Here is a 23,924-nt window from a genome sequence, read left to right as displayed (position 1 = left end):
CAGGGAGCCATGGAGGTGATACTAATACAGCGTGCACGCAGACGCAGAGCCCAGCAGCAACAACAGCAGCTACAAAAACACCAGCAGGGACCCCAAAGGCAGTGCAGAAGGCAGGAGAGGATAGTCCGCCCCAGAACAACCCTTCAGGGCCTCAGGGAACACAACATCATCCAGAGGTACCGGTTGAACTGGCAGGCCATTCAGCAGCTGCTACGCAACATTGAACAGCAGTTGGCCCCCACTTTGGTGACAACCCGCACCATCCCAACAGAAACAAAGCTGCTTGCCGTACTTCATATGCTGGCAAGTGGCTCTTTCCAAACAACTGGTGCCCTGGTTGGTGGAATATCACAACTATCATTCTCCACCTTTTTGCCCAAAGTACTAGATGCCATCATTGGACTGACACCCCGCCACATCTGCTTCCCTAACACACTGCAGAAGCAGCAGGAAACAAAACAGGGGTTCTACCTCATCAGTGGCTTCCCACACATCCTTGGTGCAATCGACTGCACACATGTACGCCTTGTGCCACCTGCTGCAACTGAATACCTCTACCGCAACAGGAAGCACACACATTCCATCAACGTGCAGACCATAGTTGATCACTAGGGATTGATCACCAACATCGTGGCTAAATATCCTGGGAGTGTCCATGACTCATACATCTTCCGTCACTGCACCATCAATGAACACTTCCAGGATGGACGGTATGGCAATGGACTACTTGTTGGTAAGTACAAAAACCTACTTATATACACACTGCACAACAACCCTCTAGGACACACAACACATACACCACAATAGCAACATGTGAACAGGAACACACTGAGGTCGTGACATCGCTAGCCATGTTTCTTAGGTCACCATTGAACCTGTCACACATCGGAAATTACTGTACAGCCTAATGTTAAGAAGTCAAAGATCACATCATGTGGAGTGGGTTGCCCAAATGTCACCTTGCAAAATGTAAGTGTCCCGATGACCTTTACATTAATCCATTGCCTAAGTCTAAAGGTATTGGATCTCCAGGGTACATTGATATGAACGTGTTAACAACACTGTCAATTTTAACTGTGCATGGAACTATCATCTCACCCCCAGTGAAGACACACGGACACCTGTATCACAACTCACAATACTAGGGAGGGCACACTGTACTGCAAATCCCAAAACATACTGCTGACAAACGGTTAGCAGATAAACACTCGTTCTGCCAAGGAAACAACACAATGCAGATGGTACATCCTACAAGCATAGGATGCCACATTATTGCACAAAAGAGTCACAGACAACACAAGACAACTACTGCCATGTAAGGTCATTTCAATAGTGCCAGCTACATCAATATGATCACAATCATTTTCTCTTGCCGCTGATCAGGGGTATGGCATCCAGCCATGGATTATGACACCATGTGGCAACCCAAGTCCTGCTGCAGAGCGTGCCTACAACGACGCCCATAGGAGGACACGCAGCATTGTCGAGAGGACCTTCGGCATCCTGAAGTCAAGGTTCCGGTGCCTCGACATCACTGTTGGTAGCCTCCTATATTCCCCGGAGATGGTCTGTAGGATCATCCTCACATGTGCAATATTGCACAACATTTGTATCAAAAGAAACATTCCCCTCCTGGAACCAGAGCCACACGTGCCTGAAGAGGAGGAAGAGGAGGATGCTGGCCTGCAACAGGAGGGGGAACTACAGAACACGGCTGCCGGTATACGCAGGCGGCAACAGATTGTCAACAATTTCTTTTGAATATGATCACCTTCACCACTTTAGTTAACAAATTTAAATAAACACCTATTCTAATCACTATATCATGGTCTGGCTATTCCTTTTTGCACACCTTCATCTCTACTTATCAGAATAAGAGTGTTGCCTCATGGAGCATTGCTGAGATACTGAGTAGGACACAGAACATCCCAGAGCTAATGTGATGCCTAACATACAATGGTCACATTCACACACGCTTTTAATGACATATATCACGTACATCTCTCCTTTGAAGGCCAATAGCAGAGGACCACAACTATTTCACACATACATGTTGAAAACAAGGTCCAACGCAGCATATGGCACACAACTAAGACACCATCACTCAATAAGGGGAAAACAAGCCTCATTCATGAGGCAGTCAATGTGCTTTGGCATCAGTAACAGGAATGCCTGACCAGACCCTTGACAGCAGTAAGTCCAACTGCATCCAATATTTGCAAGGAATATCTGTGACCAGAGTCCCATACAAGCAGAACAGAGACAGCACAAGTGCCACACATATGAGCAGCATTGCACACATGACATTCCATGCACATTTCAGCACATTTCCTAACTCCTGACACACCCATGCACCTGGTCACAACCCACCTGTCGGAAGAGGTCCCTGGAATACTAAGATGTGTACCCTGATATTCCCTCCTCTACACACACAGACCAACATTAGCAAACCAGTGTGATACACCCTTTCCTATGGTATGCCATTATCATAGAACATCTGACTGCAAGGACGTCAGGTCAATTTATACACTGTCTTCTAGTTTCAAAGCCCTGTTAGCACATGTAGATTGCTTCCCCTGTGAAAATGTCTGTTGGCCCTTAGAAAGCAAGTCTCACTTACAGGACTGGTGAGAAACAGATGCAGCCCACACCTGTGATCACCTCCATGCACACCACCCATTTCAAAAAGCACTGCCCCTGCTGATACCTGGAACAGCATAGGAGTTGCCATTATGTCAAATACACCGTTAAACATTGACACTAATTAAGCCGTGTAACACAACCACTGGGTTCATTTGCCACCTTCAAAAACACAGGACATACACAGTCTTACATGTCAACTGTCTAGTTTGTCCTCCAAACAGTCTCAGTCAGACCACTGATTATGTAACTTGTCAAGTAGATGGATCCTGAATCACCTTGCATTCTGTCAGCCTGACTGGCAACTGTCTGTGCGTCACACTAAAGTATCCCTGTGTCTACATATGTACCACACTTGCGTTAGCAAACCTCTCATTCATCAGGGGGCATTGGGCATGGGCTTCTTCCATGCATACACAAATACATTGTATGGCATCATCTGCCTTTTAACTGTATCATTTGAGTTACATCCTCTTGGAAAAGCAAAATTCATGGCCCATCCCTTGTCTGGGTTGCATTTATGCATGAATGACAAAGTGTGACAGTGTCCCAGGGCCGTAGGCAGGGATTGGGTGCGGGGCTTTCAGCACAACCAGAAACCTCTGATAATGTCCATGAATAATACACAAATGTCAGGACCATGACAGTTCACACACAGAATCACAGTGCGCACAACATACAGTAGTGATGGGCCATGTGTGGTGAATAGCTGCAAGAATAATTAGCACAGAGCCTATGATGGTCCCAGATGCAGTGGGAAGTGCAGAGGCCAACCTGTGTACAAATGTTGTAATGACACCTGCCGGAACATGACACCTGAGACATTATCTCACTCAGCACACCAAGGTTGCCCTGTTGACTGTCTCATTACACGTCTTTAGTGCCAGGGTGGGACCATCCACATGTTGGTTCACATGTCCACATCCACTTTACTCACATTGATCAACCAAGGATACTCAGTAGATACAGGAATAGATGCCACTGACTCATGATGAGTCCTGGACCGAACTGTGACAAATTACACCCCAAAAAATATACAGGATCATCATTGGACCACACACATGAGCAAGACACCTATGTGCAATTTATCCCTGGAAATATGTGGACACGTGCGGTCTTGTATGCTGATCCACCACAGCCACTTGATAGTTGGGGCTCACTTCTATGGCCTCAACTCTGGTGTCATCATACATTTGAGATTCACCCTTGTCTGTCTGTGCAAACAACATGGTACCCATTTCCTCAATGCATGTGTATGACTCACTGTGGGATTCACCAACTATTGTCTAGGAAGCTCTTACCAATACTGTAGGACATAGGATGTAGAAAATGTGGACCATTGACATGAACAAGCGTCTGCCATCCATCTGGTGCATGCTATGTCACATGTGGTGTCTACGTGACCCTAAAACTTGGAAGTACACTTTACGGGTGTTGTTACATGTATGACTAACACATGCCCTCGCTCATTTCCAATATGACTTGCATCTAAGGATTGGACACATGGACGTCACATTCATACAAGCATATGTACAATTATGCTTCATGTGATACACACACACTTGGTCAACAAACACATTAGTTGCCAAAGCACACAATTTGAGCCAAAGGCATTTAGGTATTGTACATATGTGCGTCACATTGCTATCCTGTCCTTATGCGAAACATGCCCAATTTGTGCAACACATATATGTAGGCCACACTTATGACCATCTATTGTGTCAGCCAACCGTAAAAATACTGTGAAGGGAGTAGTGGATCATGTTCCGCTGCAGTATGATGTCACACATGTGAACATACACCATCAACACCATACTGTCTTCAATCAGCCTATCTCTGATGTGTCCGAAATGTAACATAACCAAAAAACAAGTACAAATGCCCAAAACCAGTTAATGCACTGTAATTTTGACGTCCCTAGAGTTATGCGTCATTTTTTTACTACCAAAACTGTATTTGCGTCATTTTTTTGGACGCACAGGAGTGAAATTTAGCCCACATCCAGATTCTTGTACAGTCCATGTACTATTATGTGGATGCAGGTTAATTTTCACTTCTGTGCGTCAAAAAAAAGACGCAAAAACAGTTTTGGTAAACAAAAAATTACGCATAACGCAAAAAAGGCAGGACTTTTCATACAGGAAGTGATGTATAGGATATCCTGTTTACAGATCATGTACAGTGGGTGTACTTTCACTTTCACTTTGCAGTCTATGATCGTTCTAGACTGTGTGGCTGTGTAGAGAGTGTTGTCCTGAGATTTTGTGCTGTTTTTGTCCTGTGTGCTATCTGTATTGTCAATTTGTGAAATAAATATTGTTGATGTATACTGTACTACTGTGTTTTGTCTACATTTGTCCATTTATCTTGTGTTTTTGTTGTTTGTGGGAGTCTGTTGTGGGTAGTGTTAGTTTGGGGATAGTTGGGCTCTTTTAGTGTTTAGGTTTACTTTTTTTCTTATCTTTGTACCCCTACTTTTCCCCCTTTTCTCCTTTCTATTTCTTTTACCCCTATTCCATTTCACTTCTAAGTATGTCTGGTAGGCCACGTCTTGGCAGGATGGGGGAAGAGGAGTTGGGGGGGTTCATCTGGCTTGTGACGCATTTCTTGCCGCTCATGATCCAGGCAGGGTGATACAGGGGCATCCAACAGAGGCGCGCAGAATCCGGTGGGGAAAGGTGCTGCATCACCTGCAGCGTGTGTATGCCAGCCAGAGGAGTGACCACCAGCTGAAGCACCGGTGGGCTGACCTCATCACCAGGGAGCAGGATCTCTTGGACCACCTGGGAATCATGATTGGGGGCACTGTTGATGAGTACGACTCATGTTAATGTGCACGATTAAATGCTCTGTAGTGACATAAGGGGATTAGTACAATGTCTGCCAGCTAACTTGCTGACTGTGTGTAATGCTGGGGAAATATAAAGAGATAATTGATGCACTATGGCAAGGATCACAATTGCTAGCTGTCGGGTAGCACGTGCTCAGCAAACTTACAGGTTACTTTTCCATGAAGGAAATTGATGCAGCCTTTTTGTCAGAAAAGCTAACAAAATAGGAGCCAATCATGTCTATATAGGGTACTATTGACAGAGAAGTACAGATGTACCAACATTTAGGCCAACTTTGTTGACGCAATTGCTAGACTGACTTTACAATCACTACATGATGCAGAAAATGAGTGCTGCCTTCACGTCAATTGATAATAGCAAAGTGGCTCAGACATATGTCTCATGTGAGTCTGGTGAGTGTGGAAGGAAAGCGTTCACGGAAGTACTATGAATGTGTGGGATTATTGTGTTCCTTGATCTTTTTCGATACATGTCAGTTCTGGATTTGAAAACATCGTGAAAAAGTGTAAGGTGCCCTCAGCTAACATCTTAAAATGTTTGTTGGAGTTAGTTGTGCCACAATCCAAATATGGATGGCAGTCCAAGTGTATGCACATGGCCTCACATCTCCATGGCTGGTGCAAATCACCATAGCTGGGCCACATCAATTGAATAAACTGTAACAGCAGGATGGATTACAAAAGTCCCTGCCCCTCCCTCTGTACATTGGACCTAAGTGTAATAAATGTGTCATGGCCACAAGGCATGTTTGACTGGTAATGCAGTCCTCAAGTAACCAGGCTTTGGATGTCTCTCTTGTTTGCACATGGCGAGACATTTACACTCCATATTTTTTACTGCTCACCAATTACGGGGCACAGTAAGTGTTGATATGTCTATTATGTGTTGTGTTTGGTGGTTATGGACTCGTGTGAGTTGGACGCATAGCAAGGTGTGTTGCGTTGGGCAAGCTTTTCTCTTGTTCCATGAGTGGGAATGCAGTTCTCATATGTTTTGACTTGGCCAATGCGTATCCAATGGTATCATGTAGGGATTGTAGGCCATTCCTGTTGGCCCCACTGTGAGTACAGGGGTTAGTCATATGTATGACACTTGTATCACCAAGAGTTGCAATGGAAGTCAGCCCCGATTTAGTCAGCCTGTCAGACCCACATTCTCTAAGATTGGTACAGCAAATAGCTTTCCAATAGACATCTGCTTCCCTATTTACCTGCGTTATTTTGAAACAGTAGGTAGAACCTCCTAGCAGCATGTACTTCCACATGTAGTGCTACAAGTATGTGGAACTTGAGTGCAATGGCCTAGGTGTGCATGCAATTCATGATCATGGGTGTTCTAGCAACCCTGTGTCTGATGTAAGTCAGGCCTCACTGGAAGTACATGTTGTGTACCAAGTTCTTCATTTCCTGACATGTCTGACCCTATGTGTGCTCTAGGGTTTGCTGACTCCTAATTGTAGATAGACCTTACCTGTGGTGTGTCTGTAGAGACACGCATGTGTGGAGTTTCCTATACACTCCTCAGTGTACATGTTGTTGGCAAATTATAGTTGTTTATCCACCCACCCCCCTCAAACATGGGCATGGGTTTGTGAATGGGGTACCTAGTACTGATGCTACCAGTATGTTACACATACATGTGAATAAGTGACGGTTTGGTTGCAAACTAGTATACACACTCAGGTTTGGCACTTGGTACAATACTGGCAAGTCCAGTTACAACTTGCAGACCATGTGGCTTTAGTTTTGCTTTCTGTACACTGACATTTGTAGCCCAGGTCTTGGCGGAGGATATGCAGCATGATTCTTAGCTGATAACTGGCAGAACTCAGATTGCAAGTCAAAGCCAGTTGTTACCCATCTTGTAGGTTATGGATGTGCTTTGTGTGATGTGACCTTTGTAGTCTGGCCTGCCATGTACTTCCTCAGGGACATTCAATGATCCGTATTGTGATATGAGCTGTTACAAGTACAGTAGATGTAATGTCTGATAAACTTGCTGTGCCATTTCACACAATGCAGTTACTAATGTGGAATATCTGCATTTGTCTTCACAGCTGCTAACATGACTCCAGACCAGGTCCGTGAATTTCAGCGCCAGGCCATGCGATATCAGCACATCCTGCTGGTGGAGTCAGGGTTCTGGAGGATGGCCCGGCGATATCGCCATGAATGGGCCTCCGGGGCATGGAGAGCCTTCCCACAGGGTGGGCCTACTTTGCCCACCACAGCCACCACCAGCACAACCACCAATCCGAGCCAGGTGGCCCCACATACAGCTGCCACTGTTGGTCCGACATCTGCTGGACTTCCAGGCCTCAGCATTGCCACCGGTGCAGGACAGCCCACTAGGCCTGGCACCACACCCACACAGACCTCCTCCACCGGTAACCAGACTGCCACTGCTCCATCTGTTGACCCTGCAGCCTTCAACCAAATGGATCGTAAGATGGACAAAGTGCTGCGCAAGTTGAGCCACCTGAGCCGGGATGTGCGGCACATTAACCGGCGGGTTAAGTCCATTAAGAGGACCCTCCGGAGGGCCAACCTCTAGAATTTTTGCTATGGACATGATTCCCTCCCCTCCCTCCTCTTTCCTTGTTCTTATAGTTAGTGAGTTAGTATAGGCTGTTAGTTTAGTTAGTGTTAGTGGGTGGGGGGTCCTGCTTGTTTCTATTTTTACTTATTACATGGGGTGGAGGGCTATGTTGGGGTTCTTGTGTGTTTAAAAAATAAAAATAAAAAAAACAAAAAAAATAACAAAATAAATCCTAAAAAATACAAAAATATATATATTTGTATAGGATAGTATAGTATGTGTTTAGGTTAGTATGTGTGTCCTCTATGTGTCCCGTCTCATAAGGGGGGTTGGGGTAGATGTTTAGAATGTTTCGTTACATGTGATAAGTAAGTGTAGCTTAGGTTAGTTAGGGACAGTTGTGGGTAATGAGTAGTCAGGGTAGATTAGGGTAGGTAAGATTTTTCCCTCAGTTTCCTCATCTGTGATTAGCATTTAATAAATATTTGGTTAACCCTTAATAGTATGTGTTGAATGGTACTTGATCGTGGGTTTGGATTCAGTGTACATCAATTTTGTACTATAACATCTGTGTCCTATGCTACAAACAAATCCCAACTGAGCTGTACGATTGGCAGAAAGCCCAGAGCTACCTTGCAAAGTGTCGACCCTTCATTGCAAACACCAATCACAGTTAATATGGATCCCAATGTGTTTCTGTTGATAAGTGTGTTTTGAAAGTCACAAACAGGGCTTCCAGACTTGGTATTGGGGAAACAGTTTTAGGTCTGACTGCAGTGTGATGATCATGCACACCCTTATAAGATGAGTTCTCATTGGCAATCTTGTATTCTTGTCTTCATGACCCTCATACATCATTTGTGACACAGTTCGGCATGATTACCTATTTGTATGTTCACTCAGACACCTTCATTAATGCAGTTTCTTTAGTGTTTACTTAGATTAGTGTGGCATGTTTATTGTGTTATTTTTGCATGTTGACAACATTTTGCGGCCACTATTTGATGACTTAGTTATCACTTGAGGAAGCATTCTTCTGTCCAACACAGCATGGTGGTGTATGGTTTCCCACATCATCAGATTTGTCCCTCAGGATGGGCAGAGTATGATGCAATCATGGGCACTGTGCAGAATTCTCTGACTACATTTTATCAGGACGGTTGTATTGACTAGCTAAGTAATGTGACAGTAGGCACATTTCAGTTATCTAATTCACAGTTGATATGTCACATTACCAAGAGACAGATTTGTTGTGTAAGTGCTATTTATTGAAACGTGCTGTAGTGCTGTCTGTACATTGTCTATGACTGTGAGTCCATTATAGTGACATCTTACATTGTGATCCAACACAAGGGGTTATGGAAATGCTTTTGACATGCTGGGGTTGATGTTTCAGACAGTGCAGAGGGACAGGATTCGCCAATGAGTAGGAGAGAGACAATCACTGGGCTGGGTGACAAGATATACAGTGGTTTGCAGAACAGTGCTTGAGTAAAGTTGTTGCAAGACTGGCAAGTTACAAAGCGCAGGACCTTGGTAAATGTGGGCCATGTGGCAGGGACTTGTGCTTCCGGGTCATTTTCCTTGTGAATGTGATCTGTTCCATGTCTTCTTCTTCTGATGTGTGTGTTGCCTGCTCTGTCCTTGTTGTTGTTGGTTGTGAAGGGGCAACACACACCTCAGTGTTAGAAGACGTGGAGTCAGACATCCCGGTCGCTGCTCCCTGTGAAGGTCTTATGGGCAGTACTGCAGCAAGGAGGGTCTGCTGGTTCTTGAGAATAGCAGCCACATCACAATGGTAGGCAGCCAGGTCGGCCCTGAGGGAGTCATGATTGCATTCGTGCATGCAGTGGAAGGTTTGGGGTGTGAGGCGTTGTGGCAACTCCCTTACTGCAGTGGTGAATTCCTTGACAGTATCTTGTAGTCCTTGCAGTATGGATGCTAGGGCTTGCATAGCTGCTGCCTGATCTGCAGATGACATCATGCACGAACGCATCCCCTCAAGGCTGGCTGCCATAGTTTGTATCCCCACCTGCACCTCCTTGGCCAGCTCCCGCTGTACTCCAACTACATTTCTCTCAAAGCTGGTGCCATTGTCGTCTGAGTCCTCAGCTGTATTGGAGCTGGCAAGTCTTACAATTGGGGTGGTGGGTGGATCCTCTGCGATGGCTGCTTGTTCTGTGCTCCTCCTTGTGACTGAAGGTGGGGTCTTGAGGGTGTCAAAGACCTTTTGGATAGCCTCCTGGAGAATGTTTATCGGTTCGTCATCAATGTCATCAGGGAAATCTGGGACAGGCATATCCGCAGGAGATCCATCTTCCTCTGCAATGAAACAGGGTACAATTAGTGTGTCTGTGTTGTGGCAATTTTGATGTGACGTGACTGCCTTTTGATGAATTCACTTTGTGATCTTGTTTTGTGTTAATTTCTCTAGTCCTTCAGATAGGCATTCTTCCAGGCCTATGGCCCACCTGTGTGTCACATGAATGTTATTGAGTTATCAGACTTGTCAGCCTCATCGCCTCTAGGTGTTGGTTTATGCCAAATAGAGAATTGTCACCTTCTTTTCCTACTCAACCCTCCGTGCACATCCATTCTCATGGTGAGACCTTTCACTGGCTGTGGGGTGTACTGATGGCCCTGCAGCACACTTAACAATCTGGACCTGCCCCAATCTCTGATCTTTCACATCCACTTAAATGTAATTGGCATGTGGCATATCCTATGCATGGCAATGTTATGATCCGATATGGATGTTGACACTGGTAATGTGTACTGCTGATGTTGGGGAATGTGTGTAACATTGGATTGCCCTGATAATCGTATCAGTGTCCTATTTCCTCCTCTGACCGTGCAGGTGTATTTTAGTGACCAGTTACATGTGTCCCCCCCTCAATGCTGTTGTCTGAGCAGTATGACATTTGGGATGTTGCATTGTTACCCAGGCACAGGATGGACCCTGACGTATGCAGCATGGGTGTGTCCTTAGTGCTGTGTAGCTCCTATTGTTGTTTACATTGGCTGATGTTTGCGACAACTATGGGCATTGACATTTGTGAGTACTGGGGCCTTTGTCTTGTTTCTGGGGATTGTTGCATTTGTCATCCTCACCCCCTAATTTAGGTGTGTATGATCCATGGGGAGGTTACTGCAATTGGCTACTTGAGCTGCACACAGAGCAGAGGTGGTAGTGGCAACTGTTGTTGCAGTTACATTCCAGTTGCCGCTATGGCTAGAGGTTGTTAATAGGGCCCTAGTTAATGTAGGCGGTATGGTGGCTGACATGTGCCAGGATGTCAGTTTGACGTTGTGGCCTTCCCTCCTGGCGTGGCTTTCCCTTTGCTCCATCGTTGGCATTACAGCATGCCCTCATGGGACTGTTGTTGGTGTTGTGTAATGGACGGGCCCCCATGCCGTGCCCCTTTACCCATACCACTCCATGTATTAGATGACTTCCATGCATTTAGTGGTCGGTGTCCCCCCCCGCTCACAGTTGACATTGGTGCATTTTAATTCCCCATGCGACTTACCCTGCATGTGCGTTGTCTTCTGGTAGTCTGCGCTGTCCTGTCCTTGAATCCCTGTGACGATCTCCTCAGGGATGGCGGCTGCGACCATCTCCTCCATGTGTCCAGGGCCTCCTGGTGTGCTGGACTCCCACCTCCAGTCTGCAGTGCTGGCTTCCTGTTCCTGGCCATCTTTTTCTTGGTCCTGCGCTTGCAGTCATGCCAGCGTTTCTTGCACTCGATGACTGTTCTGCGTACTTCAGCCACACTGTTAATCTTGTCGTAAATTTGTTGCCATATAGCCTCTCTCCTACTGATTAGCAACTTTGATGTGAAAACAGTTGGTGCTGGTGTTCCGTCACCTCTTTAACCAGAATTTCCTGCTCCTCTGCACTAAAGCCTAGCCGAAAAAAGGAGGGGAGTATCCTATAACCCTCGCCTGCTTAGGATACTAACTTAACAATGCTCGCAAGAAAATTTAGCAGGAAAGGGACAAATTGAATAATTATTACACGCAATCAATATTGACTCTTGGTTCGGAGGGGTAAAACTATTTTCCCTTATTTATTTCATTTGATAATACACACCCACATCAGAGTCAGAGGAAGACTGCCTATCTATAAACAAATGACACTTAGGTGGACATATATACACTTATATATACATATTTACAATAATACCAGACATGTGAAACAAATAATACATACAATGTCTAAAAAACATGTGCCCTACTCCAACGCTTTATAGAATAGTCACAACAGAATACAATAAGCATAGTGATCAACAATTATATGGTGACCAAGGATCTTGCACCAAGCTGTATACTGCCTTAAATTTTTTTGTACAAGGTAGTAAGTAGTGCTATATAAGTTTTGGAAATCAATTGATTATTTGCTCAGAATCCTTGAAAGCAATAGGTATATGACATACAAGAAGTACAAAGAAATTTAAGGCATGTTTTTTAGACATTGTATGTATTATTTGTTTCACATGTCTGGTATTATTGTAAATATGTATATATAAGTGTATATATGTCCACCTAAGTGTCATTTGTTTATAGATAGGCAGTCTTCCTCTGACTCCGATGTAGGTGTGTATTATCAAATGAAATAAATAAGGGAAAATAGTTTTACCCCTCCGAACCAAGAGTCAATATTGGTTGTGTGTAATAATTATTCAATTTGTCCCTTTCCTGCTAAATTTTCTTGTGAACCTCTGCACTAAAGCAACACTTTCTTTTCTTCTTAAAAGTGTCCTGGTTCTTGTGTGGGTCATCCTGGCTTGTTCCTGGTCTGCTGTCATCTTCCTGGGGTCTGTAGTGGCATCTGGGATCCATTTTGGCTCTCCTCTGGTGAAATGGCAGTGTTCGCTGTTTTTTTTTATGCTATTGCGTCCAAAGAAACGGCGCATATCTGGTTTGCGGGGTCGTAAATCGACCCACAGTCATTTCCGCCACGTTAACGTCGTTTTGCTTTACGACTTGACGCTGCGGTGTGCATCAAAAATAATGACTCCCACCTGTGGTTTGCCCCGCCGTGCGTCAAAGTATAAATATGATGCCAGCACGGCGCACCGGCGGTAATATTTTTGATGCAAAACTGCGCCGGCGCAGTTTTGCGTCAAAAAGTATAAATATGGGCCCAAGTGTTTCATACACTTTTCAATATACTCCGGAGTCTTAGACCACGCAGGGTCTGTATATCAACAACCAAGTGGACAATTTTTTAGCACAAAGCGCCACACACATCTGAAGTTTGACGACTTCCCTACTCTCACAATGCTGAGTACGCCCACTCCTACTACAACTTAATTTGGAGTACGCAAACTCCCTAAAACCCTCACAGACCTCACAATTCACCTGCGATTTGCATAAGCTGTGCAAGCGCAACCTATTTCATTCACATTTTCACTACAATGCCAGGAACATCCTCAAACAACTATTAGCAGGATCCAGGATCTGGGAAAGTCATTTCTGTACTTAAGGGAACATCATTTTCTCTCCAATTATCATCTTTGAAAAACAAAATCCAAATCTCAATAATAATGAATTCTGCTACCACCTCTGGGACCTTCAGTCCTGGTACTATCTCTGTTAACATCTGTCACTCTACCGGTCGTGTATGGCAAGCTCTTAAGGAAACTAACCATCAGTCTGGTACCATGTCTGTTAGCGCGTCTGATCTTAATAAGTAAACATACAAGGGGACGCGAATAGGTCAATTAACCTTTTGACTCGCAATTAAGATGTTCTTACCATAGCTCCAGTACATAATAAATAGTCAATACTTCAATTCAAAGAAGCTTTATTGCGGCTACAAGAGCCAAAAAAGCGCGAGCAGTAATAAATACAAATAAATGCACATGATAAAATAAAATTGCAGGTAAATATGGTGATAAAAGGGAATGAAATATAAATAAAAATTAAAATGGAATAAAAATGAGATAGAATAAAATGGAATGAAATTAGAAAAAATGAAATGAAGTGAAATGCACTCTGCAGGATGTTGGGACAGTCTTATTTGGAGTCTTTGTCCAGGAGAGTTTTCCCTCTAATAAGCCAACTAGCTCCGAGGAATTTGGCGATAGCGATCACTAGCGTTGGTCTGGTGTCTGATCTGAGGATTCGCAGAGCTAGCGCAGAGCAGCGTGCTCCCAGTAGTCTGCATGCCGGGGCCAGCCATTTCCTACGGGGGGCAGTATACGCGGGGCATGCAAAAAGGAGGTGAGGGAGATTCTCCACGGGGGCTTTGCAAGCAGGGCATGCGGTGGATTCGTTGTTTGACCAGCTGCTGGTGAAAAGTCTTAATGGGAGTGTTCCAATGCGGAGCTGGAAGTACAGTTTCCTTTCCCTTGGGGCCGTGATTAGGTCCCAAAAAGTTTCGTACTTGCATGACTCTTTTAGGTTGGCAAAGTCACAAGATAATGTAGTGTGGAGTGCAGCCCGAGTGTCTTCGTTGTTGGCCCTTTGCCAGTAAAGTTTCTTTAGTTCGCTTTTCGAGGGAAAGACTGACGTGGCTGGTGAGTTCCAGAGATCATCGAGCCCGATAGAGTGGAGTAAATCCTTGATGGATCGTAGCCAGGGGATTCTGTGCAGGTGGTCGGCTTTTAGGATGACCTGTAGAGCTTCGGTGAAGATGACAAGTTCCGGAGTGGTCCAGAGACGCCGCCAGTACAGCAGAGGTCGCAGGCGGGCTTTGTGACCAATGCGTTTGATGCCGAGGTCCTTGAAAAGAGGGAACAGTGGGGTGCTTAGCGGAAGGGACACAAGGTTTCTTAAGAAGTTGTTTTCAGCGGTGGTTAGGTCTTGGGTTTTGGTATAACCCCAAAGTTCAGCCCCGTAGAGCGCTGAGGAAACTGCCTGGGCTTCGAATAATTGTAATGCTGGGCGAATTGGTTTTGTGTGTGAGAGGTGGAAGTTTTTTAGTAGAGCCCCAGTTGTTTGTCTTAATTTAAGGGCTTGTTTTCCTATGTGTGGCTTCCAGGACATGTTGTCAGTGAGTGTTATGCCCAGGTAGCTGAAAATGCCCACCTTCTCGAGTGAGGAGCCCTCTAGAGTAAATTTCCCTTTGAAAGATCTGTGGGGATTAAGGGTCATTAGTTTGGTTTTCGTTGCGTTGATTTCGAGTCCCTGGGATGAACAGAAATGCTCGAAGCACGCAAGGAGTTTCCTTAGACCACTAGGGGTCTTAGATATCAAGAGAGTGTCATCGGCAAAGAGTAAGACTGGGATTTTTTGTGTGCCAAGTGAAGGTGCGTCAGCCTGCAGTCTGAGGAGGGAGGGGACAATTTCGTTGATGTACAGGGAAAAGAGGGTCGGGGCAAGTACGCAACCTTGCCGCACACCCCTAGAGACGTGGATTCTATCGGTAAGTTGGCCCTTGTTGCCCCACCTGACTTGTGCGTAGTTGTCCTCGTGGAGTCGTATCAAAATGGCAAGGATGTGTTCCGGGATTCCCATCCGAGAGAGAGTGACCCACAGTTTGTTGCGAGGTACTAGGTCAAAAGCAGATTTGAGATCCACGAAAGCTACATAAAGGCTGCCTTTACCGATGAACACTGTTTTCCAATATAATAATAGGAATCTGAGGGCTTGATCAGTGGTGGAAATCTTCTTTCGGAAACCGGCTTGGAGGGGGCTAAGGATATCGTGGTCAATTATCCATTCTTCTATCTTCCCTAGGAGGCAGTGGCAGAAGACTTTTTGGACACAGTCAATTAGACTAATGGGTCTATAGTTACAGGGAAGAGATCTGTCGCCCTTTTTAAAGATTGGAATAACAATGGCCGCTTTCCAAGAGTCGGGAATTGGCGCCCCAGATGCTATTGCGTTAGCTAGAATGGTGAGATATCTTGACCAGGATGCTAATAGTCAATACACAATAGTCAATAATCAACAATAATCATTAACAGTAATAATCAATAATCAATACTAGTCAACATTAGCAATAATCCATGGAGTCAGTAATTATCACGCACCATGACCTTTCAGTCATGAATAACCACACCTTTAGTAAAGTTTAGAATGTTTATTTCCCTATATTAACAATGCTAAGGTCATGTAAATTAATCTCAATATCAAATGAAACACATACAGAAACAATACTGGCTGTCCAAAGCGGCAGAAGAAACGTAATCTAATAAAAGCTTGAACAACAACACATTCTAAGGTAATGGTGCAAATCAATAACAAAGTCAGCTGTGTCAATGTAATTATGTACATGAAGTTTAGCAGAGAAATTCACCAAGCATTAGTCTCTGTTATCATAATTCAATTAGTGAGAATCTTTAACTAACATCAAATTAGCATAAGCATGTTGGGCTTCATGCAAAACAATTTAGTAACACAAATTTGGAAAAACATCTAACTATGGCTCTATCAAAACAGCACAGTTGGTACCTAGAAAGGAAAAGCAAATATGCATAATATTCACAGTTTTGGTTATACCTATCCTCAGTATGGATCAGCAAAGCAGAATCAGTCTTCGTCCTCAGGACATCAGTCGATCAGCAAGGCATCAGGATTCATCACCAGTGTTCAGGAAAGGCAAAGTCTTCAAGCATTAAAGTTAAGCACGTCTCTTTTCAAGACGCAATATGGGCAATAGTAAGGACAGAATGTCTGCCTTCTCTCCATGTACTCTTGTTAAGTCAAAACTACCCCCCAAATCCCTATTGGTCAGTTAATCGTATGTTCACACTCTGTCCAACAAAACTAAAATCCCAAATCTATTAATTCTAATATTACTCTGTTCACATGTCATTGATTGGTTTGTCTTGCAATGTCCTCATCATCCGGCTTGTCAGGTAACAATATTATTGCAGCTTCTACCCTAGTCAGTATCTTCATTGTTCTTGTCCTGGGAAAGTCAGTCTCACACACATTACACATAAAATGTTGCATTAGCAGGAACATCATCTCCTAGCAGTCGGTTCACACGAGAAGCTTCCTTTATGAGCACATTTAAACAATACAATAGAAATTCACAGTTTAACTTTCTAGAACATCCATTTTTATGAAACGCTAAGAAATACAGCTTTTACGTGAGGCCTGGCAAGTAGGCCAAGACACTCGCTAAGCTAAGGCCTACAATTAATAAAGCTAAAGCTTAATTTATAATCCTAATTATGACATATTACTGCATTAGTCTAACATATATTCAACATTTCATAAGTATTAAATCATTGATTAGTACATTTTGTTAACATTGGTGGCCGTTCTTCATGATCACATTTTCAAATGAGTGCATTATTTTTCTACGTTATTTTATTTTCTAAATAAACGTATTATACAACATACATAAACATTCATTAATAATTTTTATTAGAACACCTGTGCTAGGACCCTTTCTTTACTAATTCAGTGAGAAGATATAAGGAGGAAAGCTTAAATTGGGCCAAGGAGTCAGACGCATCTATCAAATCACTGACATGTTGAACCAAAGCACAGCCTCCCAGAAAAGCAAGGGTGTTCAAATCTTTCTTTATTGCTTGAGAGAAGGCATGTGGTCATTTGGTAAGCCCTTGCTGCAAATTACACTATGTCAGCTGGACTTCCAAGAATGAGAAAAATAAGAGATATTGGCTTTAAGGGTGTATAGGAACTGAAATCTGATCAAATATGTACTACAGTAAACCGTTTGGCACTGGCTGGAATACAAGACAATTTGACTGTGAAGTTAGAAACGACAGGAAAGATAAGTATCAGCACATCATTGTTAGCTCAAAGGTCCTGCACAAACCTCTACGTTTCTTTGCCTGTCTTTTAGATCAGTAAAATGGGGGCCTCATACACACTCACAGTGGCCACTTGGACTACTTGTTTTATTAAAGTGCTAATAACAGGGCTGGTTCCAGCTTCCATCGCAGAAGTGGGAAAGGTGAGGGAGTTTTTTATTGTATTTACCTTAATGTTTACAAGGTCAGGGATTCAAATGTAAGCAACACCATAAGCATGTTCAGGCCATAAGGTAGTGAATAACTGATGAATTATTTCAGAGATAAACGTTGGCATGTTATTTTTACAATCATAAACATCACAACAGTCAGGAGTTTCACACAGGCGCCCTACAACTTTATTTCCATTTCTTTTCAGCACACTTAGACACCATCACTAGTGCAATAAACAGTACAGTTTAGTTTACAGAGAAAGGCTGTCCCCAAGAGGTTGGCCGGAGATGGAGCTCAACGGAAAAGCATGATGATAAGTAACAGGACCTATTTTTCTGGAGGCAGAGTCAGTGATGAGGTGTGGAACAAAGGTGTTAGCAATGCCAGCTGCATCAATGGACATGCTAGAGAGGCGTTAAGTAAGGGAGTCTAGCTGTCTTTAAGGCAAACTGGCTAGCATCTTTCTCAGCAAGGCAGGAAGTGGGCTTTGTGTTCCATATCATATGTATGGCATGTTTTGATCACATGTATGGCCCAATTTGATCTTCAGGAATTGAGTCTTTAAAGTGCAGTCTGTTCCTCCGTCCTAGTTGTCTGCCCTAAATAGTGGGGTGTCAATTTTGAGAAATATGAGTTGATGTCCACAATTAGAACATGAAAAGTCACTGTATATGGCTGTCCCCTTTCAACCCCTCCCTTGAATGTGCCCTGCCCTTCCATTTACCTGCACACCAACATCTGGCCCCTGCCCACTTTGATGATTTTATTCCCCCATTCCTCCCATCCCTCATTCTAGCAAATATATATATTTTTTGTGGAGCCACTTCCTTCCAAACTGCGATTTGGTATGGAACACAAAGCCCATTTTACAAATCAGAAAAACGTTTCCACTTATAAAATTAGTTTGTACATAATAAATAGGCACTATGCAGATGTGAACCCAATAAGTTTGCGAATCTCAGGGTTTGCAATAGGAAAATGATTTTGCACACCAGGCCTTAAAATTGTAGTGTCTGAAGGCAGTGGGTTGTGTTGCAGCAGCTTCTAGCCTGCTGAAGAAGGGTATTGAATACAATCAGGATTGGTTGGGCGAGTCCCAAGCCAAAGGACCACTGAAACCATTGTAGAGTCTTACCTGGAAGTGTGAAATCATTAAAAAAGAGGGTAACACAAGGAGGGTCCCATGCATATGTTTTCAAGTCCAGAAATGTGAAAAAGCCAACAGAGGAAACCGAGCTTCATTCTTCTTTTTCTGCCCTAACTTGGCCGCGACCCACTTCCCTCACAGAGAGGCTCAGGAAATGGTTGCCTGAGTCGACTGCAGAACATGGACTATCTTTGCCAGATTGCACTGAAAAATGAAAACCCAGTTCACTGAAAGAGTGATTACTCTGTTTGGGGTGGCAAATACATCGGAAGCAGGGTTGGTAAAAAGTAGGAAACATAAACGAGAGTAAGGTATAAGCAAAACAAGAGAGATGTAAGTGGAAGCACAATAGAAGAAAAGGGATATCTAATGCCCCACTCTCCCCTTTGCTATTCAAGAAACTCTGGCACTGTAACGACTTTCATTCTACTATGCCAATATATATGTAAAAATTGTCTCATATGGACCAATCGTACACCTTTGTCAGTAACCGAAGGTCTTCAATGTGGAAAGCAATGTGTAAATTGCTTTACGACAAGCTAAGAGGATGCAGAAGCAAATCTGGAGTCTTTAATGGTACTAAAAAAATAAGGAGCTTTCAGTAAGCTGACTAGTATCATTAGCAAAGACCCGACTGGCTGACTGCTTCCTGAAAAAATGTGGACATTTGAGTCCAAACAGCGTCGTACAACGGGATCAAATTATAATATACAGATTCTGCCGCAGAGACACACAGAGACTTGACAACTCTATTAAGTCCTCATATATAAAGACCCACAATGAATGAGTATGTAATCCACAAACGATAGTTAACTATTTGGCGGAGACATTAGACACCCCCCATATGTGATTATTATATTATAGAAAGCTCCATCCTTTTTATTGGACATCTTTTACACTATTCTAATAACGAATGTACTAATAATAATATATAGTTTCGGTGTAATATTAATTTACTAAAATGTTTCTTTCTTGTCATCAGCTGAATTCGAACCACGGTATTTCGCACCATGTTTTCCTTTGTAATCTATGGAGGGGCATAGACAGAAAGGAAGGGCTTGTTACCTGCACCCTGGCCCACTGGGGGCATCCATCTTGTGGTCTGCTATAACTTCAGAGAACCGGTTCCAGCCAGTTCCATTTTGACAGTTAAGAGGGAATACAGTCATTTTGTGGTAGTACACTGCTGGCTCAAGACGAGAATTGAAGCCGTAGGACAGGTGGTGAAGGAGGGAAGGAAAGAGCATATAGACTGTCAGAGAGAATGTAGTCATTTTGTGGGAAAGAAGGCTTTTGATTCTTGATTAGATTAGAAGCTGGCGGTTTGTCAGAGAGGGAATTAAGTAATTTTGCTGGAACATACTGTTGGTTTCTGTAGAGATTAGACGTCGTAGGAAACTTTTCCAAGGTGACGAGGATAATATTGGATTTAAAACATTCTGCATCTGGTAACATTCAGAAATTGATACGGTTTGTGGACTAATGTACAGCTGGTTTAGACAAATGCATTTTTACAGATGTCTCCCTAAATCATTTTTCAAGAACTGCTCTTATAAACGCCACCAAAACCCTATTGAGAACAACCTACAGTATAGTTTAACGTTTCTTTTAGTTGTGAGGATCTCCTTTAAGGGAAAAAGAGGAACACCCAGTGGTAAATGGTGCTATTAGTGTGGGTCAGTAACATTAGGACAACATGGATGCGGTTTGGGGCTAGTTTATCATGGTACAGGGAGTACATGTCACTTATAGGTTGGGGAAATCGTGTGGTAAATGGTGACATTTAAACAGTGTTAGGCTGGTAACATGAGTGACAGATTTGAACGATTTAAAGTTAAAGAAGCCTTTGCAGGAGGTGCATAGCTGCTACGTGACCTCTTGTCTTGTGTGACACCTTCAGCCAGTCTTGCATTTCTGGTAAAATGTTTGATCAGAAACGGGCATCATGTAAAGACAGATCACGCTGCCAGACACTTACATGATATCCCCCAAAAAACAAACCTTTGAAATAATGCACTGTACAGCAAAATGTCCAGTTACATTGGCCAAAGCTGAATATCTTTTAAAACCACATTACAGCTGGATATTACAGATTGTTCTAAAGAATGTTATACTAAATTGTGCATTTCAAGGGTGTGGTACTATACAAACACAGAAACAGGGATTTGGTTTTCGCCTTGAACATCTGTGTTATTTCCTCAGTGAGGAGCCCTAGCATGCTACAGCAGGTGATTGTGACTCTCCCTAGTAATGACTCCATGAACCTTGCGCAGAGCAGGTTTTTGTCTTTTACTCTTACACACCCAAGATCTAAATATAATGATATTCAGCTACTGGGAATGCCAAGTGAATTATTATAGAAGGCCCCATGCCATAAGCATAACTTTCAAATAGTCCTGATTTTTCAACAATGAAAAGCCCATACCTTTCATGGGAAGTGAAACTACAAATTCCAACATTCTTAGCAATCTTTGATGAAACACCAATACTAACTCATAAGTAGAATGATGGCGTACATACAGCTGCAAATCAAGGGAGGCCTTTATTTGTTGACAAGTAACTCTAATGTAGCATTTGAACTACTTTCTGTAAATGTGTGTATGTGCTTTGTATTGTGATCAAGCAGCAAACACGTTCTTGCCCTAAATGAACTTCAATTAGAAGACCACAAATTCATATAAATATAATATTTCACCAGGGTTTACCAAGTTCCTGTCAGAAGAGGCATGAAATAAAGAGTTAGGGAAAATGTCACATTTGAGTTGGCGCCATGCTTCAATGGCATGTAATTATTTAAATGCATTGTAATACAAGCACAACTGATTGAGAAATTATGGGACTTCTTTAGGCGGCAAAACATCCCTTTGTAGAAGCTCGATGGAAAGAGGTGATTTGTGCATAGACACAAAACTATTTCCTCTAGGTTTCGCGTGCATAGCGCTTGTGAAATCTATTGTTAATATATATCTTAAGAAGATCTTACTTCCCTTTCATTGGTTCCTGTGCTTGCCACTTACTTTACCTGCTTTGTTTTTATCAGTTTCCCGAGGCCCAAGTACTGTTTTCATCCGGTTTTAAAGCAAAAAAAAAATCTTTTGTGTTTTGCCTGCCTAGCCCTTGCCCGCATAGCCGACAGCTCTCAACGTGGCCCCTCTCTCATACGGAACTGCATGTACCTTGTCAGTTTCATGATAGCTCCTCTCTTATTAATATTATCTTCAGTGTGCTCACATGGCCTTACTTTAACCCGTTCTCTGCCAGGCCTTTTCCCCTAAGGTGTCAAGCCTTTTTTTTTTAGCTATTTGGGGCAGTTTGCGCTTAGGCCCTCATAACTTTTTGTCCACATAAGCTACCCATGCCAAATTTGCGTCCTTTTTTTCCAACATCCTATGGATTCTAGAGCTACCTAGAGTTTGTTCATCCCCGTGGAGGAGACCAAGAAATTAGCCAAAATACAGCTAAAAGTTCGTTTTTTAAAACAAAATGGGAAAAAGGGCTGCAGAAGAAAACTTGTAGTTTTTCCCTGAAAATGGTATTAACAAGGAGTTTGCTGTGCTAAAATCACCATCTTCCCAGCTTTCAGGAACAGGCAGACTTGAATCAGGAAACCCTTTGGCATTTTACTGGGACATACTCCATTTTTACTATTTTTGGGGCTTTCAGCCTCCTTCCAGTTAGTGACAGAAATGGGTGTGAAACCAATGCTGTATCCCAGACAGCCAAACAGTTCTGAAAACTAGACAAACTTCTGAATTCAGCAAGGGGTCATTTGTGTAGATCTTCTAAGGTTTTCCTACAGAAAGTAACAGATAAATCAAAGAAATATTGAAATTGAGATGAAAAAGAGAGCTATTTCTGTCCACGTGTTCTTCGATAACTTTTTCCTGCTATGGCAGAATATTGAAAGCAATATACCGTTACGTCTGCTGGATTCTTCTGGTTGCGGGGATAGATAGGGCTTGTATGGTTCATCAAGAATCCTAGGTACCCAGAGCCAATAAAGGAGCTGCACCTTGCAATGGGGTTTCATTCTATACCGGGTATACAGCAATTCATTTGGTGAAATATAAAGAATGAAAAATAAGTAGCAAGAAAACCTTTGTATTTCCAAAATGGGCACAGGATAAGGTGTTGAGAAGCAGTGGTTATTTGCACATCTCTGAATTCCGGGGTCCCCATACTAGCATATGAATTACAGGGCATTTCTCAAATAGACACTGTCTTACATTTGGAAGGAAAAAATGGAGAGAAAGTCAAAGGGCAATAACACTTGTTCTTCTATTCTATGTTCCCCCAAGTCTCCCCATAAAAATGGTACCTCACTTGTGTGGGTAGGCCTAATGCCCGCGACAGGAAACGCAACATGGACACATCCCATTTTTACATTGAAATCTGACGTGTTTTTTGGAAAGTGCCTAGCTGTGGATTTTGGCCTCTAGCTCATCCGGCACCTAGGGAAACCTACCAAACCTGTGCATTTTGTAAAACTAGACACCTAGGGAAATCCAGGATGGGGTGACTTGTGGGGCTCTCACCAGGTTCTGTTACTCACATTTCGGTGATAGAAAGTTCTGGAATCTGAGAGGAGCCACAAATTTCCTTCCACCTAGCATTCCCCCAAGTCTCTCGATCAAAATGGTACCTCACTTGTGTGGGTAGGCCTAGTGCCAGCGACAGAAAATGCCCCAAAACACAACATGGACTCATCACATTTTCCCCCCAAAAAATGACCTGTTTTTTGCAAAGTGCAAGCTGCAGATTTTGGCCTCTAGCTCAGCTGGCACCAAGGGACACCTAGCAAATGTATACATTTTTGAAAACTAGACACCTAGGTAAATTCAGAATGGGGTGACT

Source organism: Pleurodeles waltl, chromosome 7 (assembly GCF_031143425.1).
Source record: "Pleurodeles waltl isolate 20211129_DDA chromosome 7, aPleWal1.hap1.20221129, whole genome shotgun sequence".
Classification (NCBI taxonomy): Eukaryota; Metazoa; Chordata; class Amphibia; order Caudata; family Salamandridae; genus Pleurodeles; species Pleurodeles waltl.
Note: the sequence above shows the minus strand (reverse complement) of the source record.